Source organism: Dermochelys coriacea, chromosome 1, assembly GCF_009764565.3.
Source record: "Dermochelys coriacea isolate rDerCor1 chromosome 1, rDerCor1.pri.v4, whole genome shotgun sequence".
Taxonomy (NCBI): Eukaryota; Metazoa; Chordata; order Testudines; family Dermochelyidae; genus Dermochelys; species Dermochelys coriacea.
This window is the reverse complement of record NC_050068.2, coordinates 81,402,220-81,425,622: the sequence shown is the minus strand read 5'-3', so window position 1 is coordinate 81,425,622 and position 23,403 is coordinate 81,402,220.

Here is a 23,403-nt window from a genome sequence, read left to right as displayed (position 1 = left end):
GGAATGCTGCTACCCTGGACCTTGAGATAGCAGAAGGGGATGTGAAGAACCCAGTGAGCTATATTAGGACTGAGTCTTAGGAAAGAAGTGAAGAATTTATTAAGGATGCTAAGGTAAGTGGCATAGATTGTAAGGGCTAGAGGGACACAGCATCCCAAGTCACTTTGGTCAAGGAAAGTTTGGTAAGGGAGGAAGAACTCCTCCCTGGTAAGCGTTTAAATATATGACCTTTGGCTGAATTCTCTGTAACTGTACCTCTGGCTAAGATCCACCTCCAACTGTAGGATTTTAATGGAGATGCCATTATGGACATCAGAAACCTGCTTCCTGTTGATATTTGAATAGGTAATAATATTTTAATCATGTCTAAGCGGGTTATTGGCATTACCCACAGCCAGAAAGAGTATGGCTCTAACTCACCTGCTTTGTCTGTGGAGAGCAGGGAGGGCTGCAGGATGAGGAGAATGACTGCAGTCCTTTCTAAGCTGAGAGTAGCAGTTTCTGCTCAGAGGAGGAATTTGAATATTCCACTGATTTGCGAGAGCCTTCTTTCAACTTAAGTGGAACTCGGAAGGAGTTTATTGAGGGTCAACAGGCTGATCTTACCCTGGACCAAGAGAGGGTTGCAGCTCAGAATAATACCCCAGCTGGGGAAGGGAAGGGTTGATTTTTTAAAAAATTTTGTATTTTTTTTTTTATAGAAGGAAGTCTGTTGTATAGAGAGGCTTGGGAAAAAGAGATGTCTTGGTGAGGTGTGATGCAAGTGATTGTGCCTGGTAAGTACAAAACAGAATTGCTGCAGCTAGCCCATGATTGCCCATTTGCTGGACACTTAGGAGTGGAGAGAATGTGTGACAGGTTTAAACAGAATTTCTATTGGCCTCATGTTTGAGACAGTAAAAAATTACTATCAGAGGTGTGTCTTATGTCAGAAGCATAAGAGATTAAAGGGACCTTGAAAGGAACCTTTGCAGTCATTGTCCATCATCAAAGAGGTATTTGCCAAATTGCCTATAGATATGTAGAACCTCTCACTGGACCTTCCAGGAATGGAAAGAAATATATACTTGTGGTGGATTCTGCTAGCAGGTACCCTGAAGCCAAAGCTCTGTCTCATATAGAAGCTGAGACTGTGGCTACTGCCCTATTCACCATTTTTAGCAGAGTAGGTTTTTCCCAGGGAAATCTTGTTGGACCGTGGTGCAAATTTCATGCCTGTAGTTTTCAAAAAGTTATGGGAGTTGTGCGAGTGAGGCACGTAAAGGCTGCCCCTATCATCCAGAAACTAATGATCTGGTGGGAAAATTAAATGGTACATTGAAAGCTATACTGAAGATGTATGTTACCAGGTGAGAATGACTGGGATGTGTTGCTCCCTTATTTGTTATTCACATATAGCAGGGTTCCCCAAGAATCTACTGGCTTTGCCCCCCCTTTGATCTACTTTACAGGAGACATGTGAGGGGACCGCTACATTTGACTGGAGGCTCATGGGAGGGTAATACAGAGGATACAGGACAGCCTGTGGGCAAGTATGACACTCATTTAAAAGAGAATTTAAAGGCTTTGATGGATTTAGTACCGAAAAAACAATGAAAGGAGTGAGGTGATCCAAAAGATTTGGTATGACAGGTATGCTGAAGAAAGATCTTTTGACATAGGAGATTTGATGTTAGAGTTTATTCCAGTGCGAAAGAATAAAATGCCAGATTGGTGGGAAGGACCTTTAGAGATGATAGAGCAAATGCGGTCACATATGATATAAGGAAGCCGCATGGTGGGGGAGCTCTGCAAACAGCACATGTCAACCGATTGAAAGCTTACCATGAAAGGGAGATGGGAGTGAATATGATTTGTTGTGCTGATAAGGGAACTTGTACTGTCCCCGTAATTGATTTGGTCAGCGAGAGTAAGGAAGAAATTTCTCTGGAGAGCATTGAGATGTGAGAGGGTTTAAACCCCACCCAAAAGCAGATGTTAGCCCTTTTCAAGAATCACGGGCAGGTTTTCCAACCAACCAAATTTAACTGACAAGACAGTACATTCCATTGAAACTACAGAGCCCCTTCCTACTCCTAGCAAAGCATATCATACTATAGGAGAAATGCAGAAATAAATTCATGAGGAAGTAGAAAGCATGCTGGATATAGGGGTGATTACTAAATCAAAAAGCCCCCGGGCATCTCTTATTATGATGGTCTCTAAAAGGGATAAAACCATGAGATTTTGTATAGACTTTAGGAAGTTAAATGCTATCAATCAACCTGACTCATATCCCACATCCTAAATTGATGACTTGCTGAATATACTGGGGGGTGCAAAATTCATAAGCACACTGGATTTGACTCAAATGTGTTGGCAAATTCCCTTATATACTGATGTCCAGGAAAAATCAGCAGTTGTAGTGGAATCTGGCCCATACAAGTTTAAGAATATGCCTTTTCTGATTAATTAATTCAGGGGCTACTTTTCAGAGGCTTGTCAATGAAGTGTTGCAGGGATTACATGCCAATGCCAGGGCTTATGTAGATGAGCTTCCTTTTTGACCCCTGGCAAGACCACTTAAACCATGTGGGAATTGTGTTACAGAAGCTTAGAGAAGCCAACCTCGCTGTCAGGTGTCCATGTGCAAGATGGGGGCCGCAGAGGTATCTTATCTAGGACATAGCATGGCCAGTGGATTTGTTCGCCCTCACCCTTTAAAAGTAGAAGCTACTCAGGGTTGGGTTGCCCCACAAACCAAGAAACAGGTCTAGCCAATTATTGGTCTGGCCAATTATTACCAAAGGTTTAGTGATATTGTGGCATTCCAGTCTATCTTGCCACCAGGCAAGCTGAACTATTTCATAGATGGTCACTTTACACCAAAAATCACAAGAATATTCAGGTTACTCCCAGTCCCAAAGGAGTCAAGCAAAAGACCAGTCACTTATCCCAGGTCAATTGTACTCAGATCTCAAACCAAAGACAATCCTGTAATAAATTACCTAAAGTTTTATTAACTAAGCAAATAAATTTATTTACAAGGTTAAAACAGGAAACATACATACACAAATGAGTTACAGTCTTAGATTAAAAAAGGTAATATAAGCTGCTATAATAAACAGCTCTATATGCCCTTTTTGACGGACCCATGCAAAGGAGCAATTATTCTTGGCCCTGGGGCTCCCTATCCTGTGCCCCTCACCCTATGCCTAAAAAGAGGACAGGCTTCTCTACCGTCACTCCTCAGGCCCCGCCAGACCTCAACCTCCTCTGGCTCATAGTCAAGAGGAAGTGGAAAGTACATATGGGTGCCTGCCCAGGTCATTCTGCCAATAGTAACCCCACATGGTTTACTCTCTGGACACATGTGTAGGAGCCAGTGGGCATAGGGAGTGCACATCTGGTGGAGGAGGAATGTCCGACTGTAGAAGGGAAATAAATACTGGGTAGGAGTAGCAACAAGCAAAAGGCAATCAAAGGACTCCTCCTATGGAAGCCTATTCCAGAACTCAACTACCCTAGATAGATAGAAAGATTTTCCTAATATCCACCCTAAATCTCCCTTGCTGCAGATTAAGCCGATTACTTCTTGGCCCATTTTCAATGGACGTGGAGAACAATTGATCACCATTCTCTATATAGCAGCCCTTAACATATTTGAAAACTGTTATCCGGTCCCCCTTCAGTCTTTTTTTTCCTCAAGACTAAACATATCCAGTTTTTGGTTGTTGTTTTTTTAAATCTTTCCTCACAGGTCAGGCTTTTAAAACCTTTTATCACTTGTGTTGGTGTCCATACTGTCTCCAGTTTGTCCACATCTATCCTAAATTGGAGAGAGTCCAGAGGAAAGCAACAAAAAAATGGCCCTGCTGCACCATCTTGTTCTGGACCCTGTAAACTCAGCTGGGGCCCTATATTTTCTTGCCCAACTAGATCCAGGAAATGGAAATTTCACCACAGAATGGGTTCATATATGAGATTTGTAATTTAAATTGTAGACCAAAAGAGGTACAGATGCTACCCCAAACCAAATCCTGAAAATTTGTTCATCAGTAGGATAGCAATTAGTTCTCACTTGTGTTTACGCATCTCAATCCTGTCCTACAAAACACCCCTATTATTTATACACTGCACTTCTAAACCAAGAATGCCCCTTAAGCTAAATTCAACCAAACTGTAATGTGGATTTGTTATCTTGACAAATGTCCAGTACACTCTAAAATCGGTGCCAACAATGAATTTCACTTGGGACCTAATCCAGGTCACAGTTTAGCTTTGCAGAGCTTATCAGATGTACCCATTTCACCCCAACATTTATCCAGAAACCTTCTACCACAACCGCCTAACCCATATTTAGACACCAGAATAAAAACGAGCTGAGTTTTACAGGTCTTGAGCCCTCACAGCTCCTTCTACAATCAAAGGGAATTGAAAACACTAACTCTGAAAAATCAGAACACTTATTTAAGAAACAATGGCCTTGATTCTCTGATCTCTCTTGGGGGTGAGAAGGTAGGAAGCTGGTTGCAGCTAAATAATTCAGGGCCACCTAGCTCCTATATAAAACTTAGGGCATGTCTACCCTTGCCATTTAAAGTGGAAAAAAGTCCCCTTTTTACGCAAAAACCATGGGAGCGTCTACAATTGCCAATGACTTTTTCCCAGTGAAACGAAAAGAAAACCACCTCCAGGAGAGACATACAGCTCTTACCAGTGATGCTTTTGTAGTGATGTGCAAGTGAAGACACATTCTTCCTGTTTACCCAGCTTTTATCCTCCAGAGGATATCCAGCAGTGCCTAGGTGACCACTCTATCCAGCAGCTTTGCTGCTCTGTTGCCAGGTAAACAGACATCCACCCCTCCCCCTGTAAAGCCCCGGGAACTTTGAAACTCCCCTTCCTGTTTTCTTGGCAAGTGCTCAATTATCTGGCCAGGTGGAAATGCCTGCTCCATGGAGCTAATGATCCCCTGCCTGGAGCAATGCTGAGCTACTGGACCTGATCAGTGTTTGGGGAGAGGAGGCTGTGCAGGGACCCAGGATGCCCAGCGATCACGCCCCCTCCACTTCCCACAAGACCCATTGTCAAACTGGAGAGAACTGCGCTGTGGGATAGCTGGCCTAGAGCACTGCTCTCATCCATGATGGATGTGCTGCTAACGCAAACAGTCTCTGATGCCTGAGGAGTTAAGTGAGTACACAAACCAGCGCTCTACTTTCATCAGTTCCCTATCACTGGTGAAACTTGCAGCAAAAAAACTGTGCTAGTGTAGAAATCGCCATTACTTGACATAGCCATTCCTGGGTAACTGCAGTGAAGCCAATGGGGTTAAGCGAAGTAAGGATTTGGCCCACCACATCTAATTTGTGGCCAAGAGAACAACTCAACCACAGGCATAAACTGAAGCCAATGGGAATTGCATATATGTACACAAGGATTGAATTTTGGCCAGTATTACAATTAGCCTGGATAAGAGAAAAAGCAAATACAAATGAAACTGAAACAAGTTCCAACACTGACACTGAAATGAAGATCAATGAGAAGTCATGAACCAGATCTGAAACTTCATTCAACACCAGTAATGGTACTGTTTATATTTCCAATTCACTAAGTCAGCAAGTTTGAGTCAAAACTTGCATTCTTTGATCACAGGGCCAGCAGAGACTATAGATAATTCCTCAGGGAGTAAAGTCTGCTCCCTGTGCTGGGATTACTCTCCCTGGCATACCAGAGTCACAACAGTGAACAAACCTACAAAGACTATTAAATACCTGCCTTAAAAAAGGAAAAAGAAAGATGTTACTGAACAGCTACTCTTAGGAGGGAGATCAATGCAAATGAAGATGGATTTTGTGGTGGAAGGGAGCTCAGCACCTTTCCTCTATGAATCTGTCCTACATAAAATAATAAACTTCACCTCATTCAGAATGAGCTAGATTTCTCATTTGGATTGGCCCAAATTTTTCACTTTTTTACACTGGTGTAACCCCAGTGCTTTGAAAGGGATTTCACCAGTGCATCTGAGAGCAGAATTTGGCCAATTGCCCCCAAAACTGATGTAAATTGTCATGTCTTGTATCGTTAACTATGGGCCAAACTGTGACTAGCCACCCTAAGGCAGTTGTGCAAGAGAATAGGAAGTAGTAAGGATTCCCCTCCCTGCCTCGCACAGCCATGTTAGACCCACAGTTTAGCTCTATGTGTGGGATGCAGTGCTCCAAATGCTCCCTCTAGGGAGACCTTGGGTGGGGAGTGGTCAAAAGTAGACTACACAATAGCTCCATCCCACTCCCCACAAGCTGACGAGCAGAACTAGTTGGCCATGTAGCTGGAGACCAAGCTACATACTGAAAACATACTGGTTGCAAAATACACTCTTCCAGTGCAACAAGGGAACAGGCGACACTGTGTAGCAGGGTAGCTCTGACTGACGCTGCCTCCTATTGATCCACCCAGGGTAGCATGCCTACGTACTGCCCCATACACAGGGCTGAGCCTATAGGTTCAATCTAGCCTTCTCACATGAATTTAAAAGTTCTTAGGTCAAATCCTGCCCTCAGTGCCATTTGTGCATTCCCAGTGAAGGCAGTTTAATAAAGGTCGTCAAATTCATTCAACTTCCCTTCAGTGCCAGAGCCAGAACTTGTTTGGATTTAGTGATGGTGGTAGGGTAGCACAGGTGAAACTGTGGGTGGAACTTTCCCCCATGTGTATAACTATAAATACATCAGACATTTGTTATTCGACACAAGCCTATCCACCAAACGTTGGGCCCAAATGTTTCCAGCCTTTGGAGAAGTCCAAATCTGGATCCAAATTTGTGTCTTAGGCCCATCACTAATTATATATTGTCCCATAATTGTACCAAATAGCTAGAATTATATTTTGGATTTGACGTATTATAAAGAAACATGGCTATTAAAACACAAGGGCAAATGCTACACATATGAAAACAAAAGAAGGGAAAAACTTCCCCAATGTCCCATTCAAGTCAATCAAGCTTCCTTTGGGTCAAAGTGCATTTTTAAATTTGTAACTGCTTTGCAAACAAACAAAGATATCAGATGTTCAACTTAGTTTCAATATTTTTACATTTTTTCAATCTTTGGGGGGGTATTTTTGTGGGTGTTCAAAATACAACTGATGTCTTCAGCATTACTTAAACAACCACAGTCTAGCAAAAGATATTACAATTTTTTTTTTAAGTATTAATGTCTGGCAAAACATCAAAGTTTGTTTCCTTAATCTAGAGAATCCTTTACTTATGAGTTATTTATTATACCTGGCTTTTCTCCAGAAGTTATGAATCCTACACTGATTTATTTTTTTTAGCTTCACTGTTTTTAAGTGTAAGAGAATGGAACTTGGCAAAGCCATTTCATGATTAAGGACCCTATTCCGTTCATCAGGAAGTCAATGTGATGTTCCCATTGACTTCCAGGGGAGCAAAATTGGGCCCTAAATAACCTGAAATCAAAGCCAAGAAAGAGTCGGTTGTTACCACACACACACACACACACACACACACACACACACACACACACAAAATGGAGATCAGAGAAGTGTTTCCTCTTGGTCATGAACTGGGAATATTAACCCATTTGAATAAAAATATCTGTTATATTCTGCATATGATTCAGGAGATGGAAGCAGAATTTGGATATTGAAGGCGGACAAGCAGCCATGGTCTAGAGTCAGTGATCTGAATTCACTGGTAGCTTAAATAGTGGTGCAAGATACACACTGGGTGTTGATTAGATGACAGATGTAGGTGGATGAAAGTGATAAAATAGTGTAACTTGGATGTATCTGGCATCCCACGGGTATGCAAGATTAGTGCAACTTACACGCCAAGGGGACAGAAGAAGGTGGGGAGTATCAGGAAAAGCAGCTAGTAAGTGTAAAAAAAAAAAGCTGCTCGCTCTTTAAACTTATGCATGCACTGTCCCAAACACTTTTAAGGATAAATTCAGTCATAGAGAGTCCCCTTCATATGTGCATGTGCTGCCACTGTAGCCCCTCCCCAGCACCGCACAGATGTCCTCCAGCAGGTGTTCCATGACCAAGGAGCTCTGCAGAGTTCTGGCAGCAGAGCCAGGAACGAGGGACAGGAGCCTGAGAATGGACACCTCCCCTACTCAGAGCTATACTAATGTGTGCTGGGTCCCACTAGGTACATGGAAACCCAATCATTGGCAGCATGGGTACTATAGGAGCTCCTATAGACTCATGCTGCCAGAGCGAGAAGGGCCATTGGAGCAGCAGCAAGACATCCACACATTTGGACCCTTGTGAATCTGAGAAGGTCCCCAAGATCTAGAGACAGGTTTCAGAGTAGCAGCCATGTTAGTCTGTATTCGCAGAAAGAAAAGGAGTACTTGTGGCACCTTAGAGACTAACAAATTTATTTGAGCATAAGCTTTCATGAGCTACAGCTCACTTCATTGGATGCATCTGATGAAGTGAGCTGTAGCTTACGAAAGCTTATGCTCAAATAAATTTGTTAGTCTCTAAGGTGCCACAAATACTCCTTTTCTTTTTAAGATTCCTCAAGGTTCCTCAATTCCTCAAGGTTCTTGTCCATCTGGCCCTCTCCCGTGACTTTCCTCTATATAAGGGGTAAAAAACAGTACAAACTTGTTTTTAACACTGAGTCAAGCAGCTATGACTCAAAATACACACAGGGAGCAGATCTGCTGGTGAATATGTGCCATTGTTACACAGTCACTCTTCAGAGTAAAACCACACAGTAAATGTGCCTGGCATATGGACAGAGATACAGCAAGTGGTGTTCATTTTGGAGAACCAACCAAAGATCAGGGTACTTTCCTGAGACATCTTGAACCCACTGGGAATGTAGAAGTTCATGACGGGGCATAAGCAGATGCAACTCCTAATGAAGTTGATAAGAGCTACAAAACAGGTTGAATTGACTCCCACAGTGGTAAGCTACTCTAATTTAGGGAAATTCAACCCTGTGCAGAGGGTGAGCACAAAGCCTATGCACTACTGAAACCCTATTCTCAAGGCTTAAGCGGAATTCAAGAGGTACATAGAAGTTGTGTTTACCCTCTGAAGAGAGGTGAATTTCACCAGTTTTGCACTGAATAAGGAACACACAGCAATCTTGCAAAAATAATTTTGTTCTGCTTACAACATCTTGCATCTGCATAGTAGTAGTAGTATTTAGCGATGTAGGTGTGCATAGTGCTTAGTTTCTTTCCATGCTACTGAAAATCACCACCTGTCATGAGGGAGGAGGGAAGTAGAACATAAAAATTATGCTTAACCCCACCTACATGAAATCTTCTTAAGAAAACGTACTGTACTCAACAATACATACGTGATGGAAACCAGACACTTATGCTCCTACTGAACATAGAAAAGTGTTAGAGAGGGAATTTGGTTTCCTAGCTGCACTGTTCCTGTCTGTTCTAAAGGCAAAAAGTGTGTGTATTGGTTTTACGTTTGGATAATTGCATTTGCAAGTCCAAAATCTGAGACAAGATGAAAGCATCATAGTTCTTGGATTAGCCACTGGGTAAGGAATGACATTAAAGAACTAGAATCTTTTTCTTAAGAGTAAAAGCAAGCACTGGAATAAAATGCTGAGATCAGAATTAGGCCCAATTACACTGGCAAAAATTTAGGAATAACTTCACTGAAGTTAATGGGCCAGATTCATTGGTATATTCCGGTGACTCTGAGCAGCCATAAACCCATCTTCACTGCTTTGCACCACTGGAATGCACTGATGAATCTGGCCCTACAAATTTATGACACCATAACACTGGTGTAAATGAGATAAGAATTGGGCCCAATGTCCTTAGGCATACATCGACCCTGAGATATTTGGGCAAATTAGCTGTTATTACACAATCACAGCAGAGAAACTTAGAACTACACTCTTAAATATTATGGGGTCATCACTTATCTTCATTGGCCTAATTCTCATGGCATTTATGCCCTTTGGCATAATGCAAGTATGAAAGATATGCACATCCCAGACTGCATTCAAGATATTCACAGGAAGGGTCACATCAATCTGAAGACACCAGGGATTGTGTCAGAAAGGATATAACTTGCAAACTCCTTCATTTTATTAATTTATTTAAAATGTTTACCCAGGAAATTCCCATTGAAAAAAAAGCATTTTGTTTCCATTCTGTAGCCAAGAAAGAGGAAGCAGCAATACACGCTCACGTCATTGCAGAAGTCAAACAAACTAATTCATAGGAAGAGAACATGGGTTATCATTCTTTCACTTTATTTTTAATATATTAGTGACCAGTTAGTTCATACAGGAGATTAATCAGTATGAATGGGGAAAGTATCTCAGATAAAATGAGATCCTCACTGACTCTTCACCTCTATTTGAGCCAAATCCACATGGAATCTTTTGATTTTAAAATATTTGCACTTATTTTTTATTATTAATTATTATCATCATTTTTCTGTACTGTTTCCAACAGAAATGATCAAAGGCTACTATTGTGACATTTCTATCCTGGCCAAAAGCAGAGTACTGGAAATTTAACAAGACAGCAGCTAATTTTCATGAGCTTCTACTTTTCCAATGGGTTCAAGATGTTTCAGAAAAGTTTCCTAAGCTTTGGTTGCTTACCCAAAATGAACAGAACTTTATTAATGTGATTTTACTCTGAAAAGTGACTGTGTAACACTGGCACATATTCTCCAGCAGATCTGCTCCCTATGTGTATTCTGAATCATACCTGCTGGACTCAGGGACAAAAACAAGGTTGTACTGCTTTTTACTTATGTGAGCACGGCAGAGTCAATTTAGCTGACAGAAAGTGAACTGGATTCTATTCCTTCCCATTCCTGTTCATCTTTCCCAGAATTGTATGAAGTGTAGTTGTAGCCATGTCAGTCTCAGGATATTAGAGAGAAAAGGTGGGTGAGGTAATATATTGTATTGGAGCAGCTTCTGTTGGTAAGAGAGACACATCTGAACAAGAGCTCTGTGGAGCTCGAAAGCTAGTCTCTATCACCACCAGAAGTTTGTCCAGTAAAAGATATTACCTCACACACCTTGTTTCTCCAGAACTGATTACTAAGCTCCAATCAGCTACATTTGGTCAGCCTGAGTTCATAACAGGCTTTTGGCTCTGGGAACACTTTATTATTTAAACTACACTGCAGACATAAAAATGTGACTTTACAGCTTTCTCTGTTGCAAAGAGTGCAGAAGAAACTGGGGATGCTGGTAAATTGAGGCACACCCCACCCAGTTTTTTGAGACTGCAGGAAGATTGGCAAATTGGGGAATGGAAGCTGGATGCCCAGCAGTGGACACAGACAGGGAGTGACAGAAGTGATGTAAGACTGGGGAACCCTAAACTAGAGGTCTTTTTTACTTGCAGAGTTTCTGGATCCTGTAAGATGACCTGCTCCTTTAAGAACATGGGAAACTCTAGGTACCTTTATGTGGAAAGTCCTGGGGAACTGGAGAAATTAATTCCCTGAACAGAGAGTTTGTGGCACGAGGAACTCAACTGGACTGGACCCAGGGTTTAGGATTCTGTTTGATTTTCAGGGTCTTTCGGAAGCTGGAAGTTCCATCTCTGAAATTAAAGACACAGGTCTCACCCAGGACAGCACCCTTGGCTACAGAAGTACAGCCTATCCTGTATACAGTGACTGAACCCAAGCAAAACTCTAGGAAGACCCCCACATTTGACAGGGAACTCAAAAGAGGCCTGGCATAAAGCAAGGGGAAAGATGGGGCAAGGAAGGGCAAGTATGGAGTTGGGGTTTTGGGGGGGATGGGGGGGAAAAAACAGAACACATTAAAAATCACTACCTAGGAAGAGCCTGGACTCTGGGGAAAAATGAACAAGGGGAAGTCTAAGGTCCCAGGAATAAGCAAATCAGGAAGCAGCCCCTGTGGTCTAGAATTAAAAGTGGGAGGATAGCAGCAAAGTTTGAACTCCCATTTGGCTAGAGTAGAAATCCCAAATCTGCTGTCATCCTAGGAATCCATGAATGACTTGTATAGCCTGGTTACAGATTCCTGTCAGACCCAGAAGCTTGGTTTGGGAGCATATTTCTGAGCTGAATAAATCAAGTGTATTTGGAGCAGGAGGTAGCAGAGATAAAGGGAAATTGGAGGCTGAGGCCAGCAGGCTCCAGAGATTCATTGGAGAGATAGCAAGGTCATACAACCTGGCAGTGAAAACTAATAGATGGCAACTAGAGGCATCTGAAGGCCCCAGTGCCGAGAATGCTGGCCCAGAACTGAGAAAAGGTATGCGAACAGAGCACAGAAGCATCTGTGGAGCTGTGCAATAAGGCTGTGAAATCAAGACAAGAGCAATTCTGAGATTGGGGTCAGAAGTACCTAGAGACCAACTGTGTCACTGTGTAGATGTTCAAAGAACTGGAAGGCCACCAATGGAGTGGTTATCAGACAAAACAAACACAGATGTTGTGTGCACGGTAGAGGTAGGAGTGATGACAGTAGCCCCTACAGCCACCCAACTAACCTCTCTAGTTCTTCACTTGGTTGATCTAGAAGAGAAGGTTGCCAAGGCCTACAGAAACTGGGCTGAAATCCCTCATAACTTAACAATTTACAGAGTCAGTTTACACAGTGCTTCCAAGAGCTGGAAGAAACACAAACTCAAGGGATTAGGTTTTGGCACAAGCCATGCAGACAGAGTAAAAACTGTCCTGCTTCATCTTACTGCAGGCAGATGAGCTGATTAGGTGCCTTTCTGAAATCCTCTTGAGCTCTTTACAGAAAAGAATGCGAAGTTGGAGAGCCTTGAGGATGAGGCAGCTATCTTAAGAAAAATAACTGAGCACTGAGGTACTTCAGAAGACAGGGCCTGTGGTGATAGGCAGACTGACCAACCAAACAGAAGAACCATTGTGTGCCTAATAGAGAAGCCCAGGATGATGCACAGAAGAGTTGTGAAGGGAAGAAGCAAGGGCCCCATCTGTAAGCAGGAGTGGAGAGGCTGTAAGGCAAAGCCCATCTGGGACACATTTAAGACAGATGTACAGAAAGGAAAATGGGTCTGCCCAAGGATGGGGGCTGGCTCAGAATAATTATTTAGGAAGTTTCATGGGTAGAAGAGGAACAGAAGTGGGGTTTGTTACAGGCTACAATGGAAATTGCAAGGATGGGGCTGCGAGTCTTAGTGTTGGGGGAATCCAGGCAATGAAACAGACCTTATAAGGGATATCCTATACCTCAAAGGCTGCAGGCAAAAGAGCTAGCACTGCACTCATTTCATTCTGGTGAAAATCCAGTCTTGATGACTGCAGTGTAAATGAGTTGGCCATCCCCATGCCTCTTGCCTGAGATGCTTCTGCACTACACTGCTCCTTATTCTCCCTCTTCCGGACCCTTTTCACACAGACTCCACACCAAACTCCTTACTGGGGAGGGTTTTTTTTTTTTTAAAAACACTACACCCCATATTCTTCATAGTGATATTAATACGAGATGGTTATAGCATAATTTTGATCCATTTTATGCAAGATAAGTCATGCGAGATGTCATTGAAAAGTTATGATTTGCTGAATATGACTGACCTATTTGTATGCATGTATCATTTTTGTATCTGAAGTTACGAATATTGACTATGTATCTGTATTTCAAATGTAGTTACAGCTGGGTAATGCCCACTAGACAAGATGCTTTCAGTCTAGATAGCTGGTGGGGAAGGGCCTATTCAGAACAATGGGTCATTAGAAAGAACAACAGGCCTTAGGAGAAGCTTATCTCCCACCTGGTGAGCCTTCCTGAGAACATTACAGACAGCCTGTGAGTGATGGCTGCTATGATTCTACAAGGACATGTGACTAGGCCATATGATACTAGACTCCATTTTGAGATGTCAGTATTTTTCCACAAACTGGTCTGGGTACCAAGCTTTGGAACAAAGGGTTCCTGCCATATGCAAAAGCTATATAAAGGAGGGAATGACATCATCTGGTGCTCTTCATTCCCCACACAAGAAGATTCCTGGAAACATCTGAGGAACCAAGACTGAACTGAGGGAAGTGCTGGACCCAGGCTAAAGGGATTTCTAGCCTGTGTGAGACACCTTAAGAATCTGCAGCCTGCTTGTATCATCTCTTAAGGTGAGAATCTGCTAATTCATATCCAATCGATCTAGTATAATAAGCTTAGTTTGTATTTTTTATTTATTTGCTAGGTAATCTGCTTTGATCTTTTTTTATCCCTTATAATCACTTAAAATCTATCTTTTGTAGTTAATAAACTTGTTTTTATTTTAATCTAAACCAGTGAGCTTTGACTAGAGTGCTTCGGGAAAATCTCTGCTCTTCTCTGGTTACCACAAGTGTGCATTGTTCTCTTCACAGTGAGGGAGAGGCGAACTGGGTATTAAACCCATATACCGGCCAGATTTGACCAGGGCAGGACGGTACTGCTCTGAGGGTCCCAGGCTGGGAGCCTGGTGGTTAAGATCCTGTGTGTAACTCTAGCTTGGTGTGTCCCTACCTGTATGAATGCTGGTTAAAGTGCAGGCTGGAAGGCTTTGCAGTTTGTCACAGCAGAACAGTATGAGAGGGAGCCCAAGCTGGTGGGTTAGGGGGCTCAGTGGTACTCCAATTCCAGGAGGCACCTTGAGGGGAACTCATCACAGGGTTGACTGAAACAAAATGAACTGAATAGTAAAACAAAGTCCCAGAAGTCTGTCCCAGGACTGGCTCTTACCTCAGAGCCTGGAGGAGCAAAAGGGTTCCTTCACAGGGTCTTTTTATCAGTTTATAGATTCATAGATACTAAGGTCAGAAGGGACCATTCTGATCATCTAATCCAACCTCCTGCACAACGCAGGCCACAGAATCTCACCCACGCACTCCTACGAAAAACCTCACCTATGTCTGAGCTATTGAAATCCTCAAATCGTAGTTTAAAGATTTCAAGGAGCAGAGAATCCTCCCTCAAGTGACCCGTGCCTCTCCAATCTGCACTGGAGGAAAATTCCTTCCCGACCCCAAATATGGCAATCAGCTAAACCCTGAGCGTATGTGTAAGATTCTCCAGCCAGATACTTCAGAAAATTCTTTCCTGGGTAACTCAGATCCCATCCATCTAATATCCCATCTCAGGGGATTAGGCCTATTTACCCTGAATATTTAAAGAACAATTAATTACCAAAATCACATTATCCCATCATACCCACTCCTCCATAAACTTATAGAGTAGAATCTTAAAGCCAGATAGATCTTTTGCCTCCACTGCTTCCCTTGGAAGACTATTCCAAAACTTCACTCCTCTGATGGTTAGAAACCTTTGCCTAATTTCAAGTCTAAACTTCCTGGTGGCCAGTTTATACCCATTTGTTCTTGTGTCCACATTGGTGCTGAGCTTAAATAATTCCTCCCTCTCTCCGGTATTTATCCCTCTGATATATTTAGAGAGAGCAATCATATCTCCCCTCAACCTTCTTTTAGTTACGCTAAACAAGCCAAGCTCCTTAAGTCTCCTTTCATAAGACAAGTTTTCCATTCCTCGGATCATCGTAGTAGCCCTTCTCTGTACCTGCTCCAGTTTGAATTCATCCTTTTTAAACATGGGAGACCAGAACTGCACACAGTATTCTAGGTGAGGTCTTACCAATGCCTTGTATAATGGTACTAAAACCTCCTTATCCCTACTGGAAATACCTCTCCTGATGTATCCCAAAACCGCATTAGCTTTTTTCACAGCCATATCACATTGTCAGCTCATAGTCATCCTATGATCCACCAATACTCCAAGGTCCTTTCTCCTCTTCCGTTACTTCTAATTGATGCGTCCCCAGCTTATAACTAAAATTCTTGTTATTAATCCCTAAATGCATAAGCTTACACTTCTCACTATTAAATTTCATCCTATTACTATTACTCCAGTTTACAAGGTCATCCAGATCCTCCTGTATAATATCCCGATCCTTCTCCGAATTGGCAATACCTCCCAGGTTTGTATCATCTGCAAAATTTATTAGCACACTCCCACTATTTGTGCCGAGGTCAGTAATAAAAAGATTAAATAAGATTGGCCCCAAAACTGATCCCTGAGGAACTCCACTGGTAACCTCCCTCCAGCCTGATATTTCGCCTTTCAGTAGGACCCATCATAGTCTCCCCTTTAACCAATTCCTTATCCACCTTTTGATGTTCATATTGATCCCATCTTTTCCAATTTAACTAATAATTCCCCATGTGGCACGGTATCAAATGCCTTACTGAAATCTAGGTAAATTCTTAGGAGGCGCCCAATTCTGGGGTTCCACTTGCAGCTGACCTGCTCAAAGCTGACCTCTTTGCAGACTTCCCAGAGTCAGCTCCCTTCAAGCACTGCTTCAGCTCTCTTATAGGGAGCCAGCTGCTTGGCTCCTTTAGCAAGCCTGCTCCAGGCTTCAAGTCTCCTACAGGCAGCTCCCTCCCTCCCTCCCTCTGCTCTCTCACAATTAGACATTCCTGATGCAGAGCATGTCACCGAGGACTAGTAAAGCCTAAATATGGCATGAGTCCAGGACTGAAGATTGGTACCTTCCTTTGGATTTTGATTACCCCAATGGAGATTTAGCCAGAGCACCAAATCATTTTATTTAGTCCTATGGTTAAAATGGAGAGAAAGCAGTTCACAATGGACTCCCAGATAGATGGCCAGAAGAGAGATCATCCTTCAGAGACATGGAAGGAAGGAGGGCTGAAAGCACTGAAGGGGAAAGGTAGATGTTTAAACAACATCATGTGTCCTGAGCCTAGAGCCTGAGAAGAACTTGTGCGATTCTTTACCGAACCTTCCTGGGCCAGTGAGAGAACCAGTGGCTCACATTTGTACAAATTGCTTTGAAGATAATGTTTTTGCAAAGATGTAACTAAAGCCTACTTTTGCCTACAGAACCTTTTTTACTGATGCACATCAGCGAAAGTGCCCAGCTTGGCTATAGGATCAGATCCTCAGGCATGCCAAAGCAATGTTGGGCTCACGTGGCAGAGAAAGGTCAAAGCCATCTTGGCCAATACTATCTTTGTGCTCTCCCAATCCGGTTTGCAGCTGGGGGCCAGTTCTGGCCCCTGATAAAAGTTAGAGCATCCTCACGGCTGCTGTAGCTTGTGCTAGTCTAAAATAGCCCCCTACTGCTGGACTTTGCTCATACCCTCACTTGCCCTCAGCATGCCTCCCCGGGTTTAGAGCCAACTACACTGGTCTTAAACCACCCTGCAGTCCCCACACACAGAGGGGAATTCACAGCTGCCTTTAAAGGGGATGTAGTAGAGTAAGGAGCTGCTCCTCAGACTGTATGTTGATTGCAGGGCTAGCAATTAGAGAAAACATATTTTCACTTGCCTACTGAGAACATTTGCCGTGGAAACAGTGAGACACAATATACATCCCTCCGCCCCGATGTAGTCTTAAAACCACATTTCAGAATAGACCCACACTTAACATTACAAGGAAAACATTTATCAAGTGCCTACTAAATAAATGACAATCATACAAAGCAACACATTTTTTTAAAAAATATGACAAAATCCTATTACGTCATAACCACCAAGTAGTAAACAATATTTAGTCTATACAAAATATATTCTGGTAGAAGTGTTATGTATTTGCAACACAAGCTAATTTTAGAAAAATAATGTAATTCAGTATTTTGAAGCCAGAATCATCTTAGTACTGTCAAAAACAGAGTCATGATTTTGAGCCTCTCTCCAGAGGCCATTTTCTATAAAAAGAGCATCTGGAGACAGAATTCCTGTTTCTTTTTGGCTGATAGTATGTATTCCCCTGGTACTAAATATAGATGTGTGTACAATTCACACATGGAGTTGGAGCCTTTACCATATAAGGGGAGAAGTAGGTGTTACTCTATGACCACTTGTTTTTTTTTTTAACTGGTGGAGACTATGTTGTGTTATAAACCTGTCCAACACCAATAAACTAAAAAGAAAAAAGAACTAAGTACTGGTCACTGCGTGCCCCTGATGAGCTCCTTAGAGGATCTGCAGTGACAATAACTCCAGAATGCCTATGCAGAAGTACAAATGTTCAGAGTCTGATCTTTTAGCAGTATCTTAAGAGATGTTGGCTTTTTAGTTCAAGTAACACTCAACAAGAAACTAAATAAATGCGCTGAATTTGACAAAGAACAAAGGGTAGAGCTCAGAGCTGATCTTAGACCTTCACATACACAGCATAAAAAAAAATGGGATGGGTCGATAGTCCTGATTCAGCAGATATATTGGGGTCCTCCTAAGAGGTGAGCAACCTCAACTTCCACTGAAATGGAGCTCAGGAGGTGCTCAGCACTGCATGGGAATGGGTCCTAAAGAGGTGACAGACTATCACGCCTCTCCCCTGAATACTGCCACCTTCCAAAGAGTGCATTAGGATAGATACAGAATACATGTATATTGCTAGTAAGCTCCAAGACAACAACTGACGTGGTTGCAGCATTACACACAGGTTATCTACATACTCCTGACTGAGACTAACATATCAGGAGTGCATTTTTGAGTGCAATATATCTGCTGGGATATACATTGCAGAGGAGCCTCCCCAGATGTCTGATTAATAGGAAACTGACTGCCCACATGCAATTTTTACATATTTTAGAGACCTAACAAAAAAAATTGAGCACACAGGGACATCATGAAGGTTTGTGACCCTTTCTGGGGTTTTGTGAACCAATGGATGTGAACCAATTTTCTAATAATCTATGTGGGTAAAAACATGGTGGGTGAAGTTATTGGATCAACTTCTGTTGGTAGATGAGACAAGCTTTCAGGCCTCACACAGAGCTCTTCTTTGGGTTTGGAAAAGGTAACCAGAGTGTCACAGCTAACTACAAGGTGGGACAGATTGTTATTTTGCTCTGACACTCTGGTTACCTTTTCCAGACCTGAAGAAGAGCTCTGTGAAGCTGGAGAGCTTGTCTCTTCCTCCAACAGAAATTGGTCCAATAAAAGATTACCTCACCCATCCTGTTTCTCTCATATCCTGGGACCAATACAGCTACAACAATACTTCAAACACCCGTCTAGGTAGCACTGTAAACTGTTATAGTACATAATGGGTAATACCCATTAGGGCAGGGGCGGGCAAACTTTTTGGTCTGAGGGCCACATCGGGTTTCCAAAATTGTATGGAGGGCCGGTTAGGGGAAGCTGTGCCTCTCCAAACAGCCAGGTGTGGCCCGGCCCCCTGACCCCTATGCAACCCTCCTGCTTCTCGCCCCTTGACAGCCCTCCCGGGACTCCTATCTCATCCACCACCCCCTGCTCCCTGTCCCCTGAGCGTCCCCAGACCCCTCGCCCCTGACTGTCCCCCACTGCCCCATCCAACCCCTCCTCTCATTTCTGACTGCCCTCCCGGGACCCCTGCTGCCATTCAACCCCGTTTCCCACCCTCTGACCGCCCTGACCCCTATCCACACGCCCAGCCCCTGACCACCCCCTCAAACTCTCCTGCCCTCTATCCAACCCCCCACCCCCACCCCCTTACTGCACTGCCTGGAGAACGGATGGCTGGCGGCGCTACAGAGCACCGGGTCAGGCCAGGCTCTGCAACTGCACTGCCCCAGGAGCTTGCAGCCCCCCCACCCAGAGCATTACGCCAGCTGCGCAGTGAGCTGAGGCTGTGTAGCAGGGAGGACAGCCAGTACCTCAGGGGCGGGGCTGGGCCAGAGGGTCCCGCAGTTTGGATGTGGCCCGTGGGCCATAGTTTGCCCACCTCTGCATTAAGGTATCCTGTGCAATCCTTTTCACTTAATGTTAAATCCTGCTAATTTACTTGAGTAAGTAATCCCATTAATTATGCAGATCGATCATTAATTCTCCTTCATGGAGAGGAAAGGCACCAGCCATGAGTACGATTGCAGCCCTGAGTCTTGAGAAGATGCGGATATTTCCCATCCGTCCCCAACAGACATCCCTAGCAAATAGTCTGGCTACTTGGGATTTGTACTGCATTCCAGGTTTTGTTTGTCCTTAACTATCTGATTTCACTGGGGTGGAATTTTTCAGGAGAATCATTTCAGCTTTATACACTCACATCTATGCTTTCATCTATATGACAGTTCTGTTCATGTTAGAATAAGCTTTCTACAACACTTGAGAAAAGCAGGAATAAGTGAATCATGGTAGCTCAGACATAGGATGTCTGCTAGATTTCGCCATTGCTTGGTAGGCTCTCCTAAAGTGATTTGTAGGTAGTAAAATAAACAATAGATGGTTGGCTATCACATCCCTTGAGCCAGCTCATACTTTTCTCAGTCACAGATACATTCCCAATGGTTCTTTATCACTGACCTTATCTAGGCTTCCAGGAAGAAGAAGATACAATCTTATGTTGCATCTGGAATTCAAAAGTAAACATGGTCACCTTCATTTTTGAAACAAAAACAGATTGCATTTCAGGTTTTTCCAATTACTTTCCATCAAAGATTTAAGTGCGTACATCTTCATCCATGTTGTAAATGCAACATTTCAAACAAGACAGCTTAAAATTAAAATGTATAAAAGTGTGCTGGCTGCGTTGATTTTAAATATCAGGGGGAAAAGAAAAATAAACGTTGTAATGACATATTGAGGGGGGGGGATTGTTCCTCTAGGACAGGGATTGGCAACCTTTGGCAGGTGGGATGTGCTGGCTGCCACTTCCCGCAGCCCCCATTGGCTTGGAGCAGCGAACCACGGCCAGCGAGAGCTGCAATCAGCCGAACTTGCGGATGCGGCAGCTAAACAGACTGGCCCGGGCCGCATGCCACAGGTTGCTGATCCCTGTACTACATAATCATATGATGTTACATGCAGAGACAAAGTATTATTTTTATGCCCACACCCAATTCATTTAGCATGTTTCTTTTCTTTACCTATTCATTGGCTACCTAAGACTTTGGGGTAACATTATGTCTTTCATATTTTTCTTTTTATTTCCCAAGTTTTCTCTCCCCTGTAAAAATAGCCAGGAAGAGGAGCAGGGAGGATTGTCCTTTTAACAACTCTTGCTGTGTCTAACCTAGGATTTTTTTCACCTAACATTTCCCAACATTGTTGATTCAGCTCCACTAGTGATAACAGCGGAAACCTACTGTAGGCAAGGTGCTGGCGGCCAACAGCATTTTAAATGCTATGCCATGTAATGATGTAAACCTCCTCTAAGCTGGACAGACCACATGGTGCTTAAAGTACCAGCAACTGTTTGGAATCCTGGCTGCACTAGCAGATAGGTTGGTAACTTGTTGAACTCCACAAATTTGAGGCACAAATAATGAAGTTTGTTAACTTGCACAATACAATGCATTTCCACTGATTTCAAAGCTTCTGTAGAGTTAATACAAATTTACACTGGTGTCAAAGAGAATGGAATTTGGCCTGTGGTGTTATAACTGCAAAATACAAAATTGTGATTTGATCCTGAAAACCATTACTGGAGTGAATCCCATCCAGCTGGGCCATATGCTGCTCTCATTTACACTGGTACAAATCAGAACTGATTCCTGAGACTTTATTTTACAACTGATATAAAACAAAACAAAAAATGAAAGAATGAGGGATAAATTAAGAGTTATAGTTAAGGGATAAAAGTTATATGTTCAGGCAAGGTTTGAAAACAGATAGTTGGGTGAGGTATGGGAAGTTTGATCTAGACAGCAGGAGCTAGCAGTGAAGAGGATCTCTAACTCACAGTGGCAAATTTGTTGTGTGAAAGGACAGACATGAGGCCTGGTCTACACTGGGGGAGGGATGTATCCAAGTTATGAAACTTCAGCTACGTGAATAACATAGCTGAAGTTGACATACTTAGATCTACACACTGCAGTGTCTTCACTGGGGTGAGTCGACAGCTGACCAGAGTCAACAGGAGAGCGCCTGGCAGTCAATTTATCACATCTAGACTAGACATGATAAATCAACCCCTGCTGGATCAATCACTGCCTATCAATCCTGCAGGTAATGTAGACGAGCCCTGAGACTAGTGCTAAATTAGCAGAAGCAGCATGTGGAGCTGGGGCAGGGAGGGGAGGGGAGGGAGAAGAAGAGGGGCTGAGCAATCAGTCTGAAGCCAGACTATGGAGAGACTTTAAAAACTCAGTTTATACAGTTTTTCCCTGACACATCATAATTTATGCGAAAGCGATAAGCCACTTACGTAAATTACAGTGTTTCCACACACATGCTGATGACAACAGAATTTGGTCTTCAGTGTGATTTAACTGAGATCCTAGATAAATAAGTACTGATGTTAGAAAAGGGTTTTTAAACTGAAGTCTCTTTAACCAAACACAATATTCCTTCTAACGTTCAGAGATTGTTTGTGACTTTTGGAAGAAAACATTGAATAAGTCTATATGCCTCCTAAGCTCTAATAATGAGTCCCGTGATTCCAGTCCCTATTTGAGAACAGTCTCTAAAGCTGCCTAAACTGGCAAAGAGCTAATCAGATTAGCTGGCTGTAACTTAGTGTAAGTCATAATAAAATTGCTTTTAATAAGAACATCATACATAACACCCGTCATCTGACAAAGCACTTTAAAAACCTATGGCACTAGCCCTGCACTCCTCTCAGGCAAACCTCCCATCACTTTAGGTTCTTACTCTTACCAGTAAATACTACTGGGGCAAGGGGTGTTGGATGTGGGGCACGTGAGAGCTATTGTAGCACACAATACTACACAGCAATTTAGAACCAAAAGTAAAGGCTAAAATATTCAACTGAAAAGGCCGGGTGAATATCAGCAGAAACTCAAACTAGAATTTGGGTAAAGCTGGAGTCTAGTGGTAACATGACCCCTTTTCACTAGTCAAAGGTAGGGGATAGTTTTTAGTAATAAAGAAACTCATAAAATTATTATTGGGCTGACAACATGCTCAGGTCATTCCAAGACTCAAATAGGAAGACAGACCAAGAAAGATACATTCAAAGACCCAGAACAAGGAGTCATTTGATTATTTTGCCCCATAATCTGGTAGACTAGTTGTTACTGTATTTAATCCTTTAATATTAAATATGCATATTTAGGACAGGTTGTCAATATGGTTACGTTAGAACCCAGTTGCAAAAACACAACCTGTTTGGTTTCACCAACAGTGTTTCGCAAATGCAACAACAGCCTCCTGGGTGGTGATGGGGGAGGGGGAAAAAGCAATGGCCCCTCCCTCAGGGCCATCAGCAGTGGTTGGGCCCTGCCCCCCCTTTGGAGATACACAAGCTGGAGGAACAGGTAGCCAGTGAGTTCCCCACCTTCCCTGGGGCAGTGGGTGGCAGGCTCCAGGCACAAGGCTTCAGGCTCCATCCCCAGGCCCTGTCCCCCTGGGCTCCATTCCCTGGCTGCAGGGTGGCAGGCCCTGGGCCTGAGCTTCCCCCCTCCCCATCACCCTTGGCTACTGCTGCCTCCCCCAACACCCCATTGTCCCTGGCCC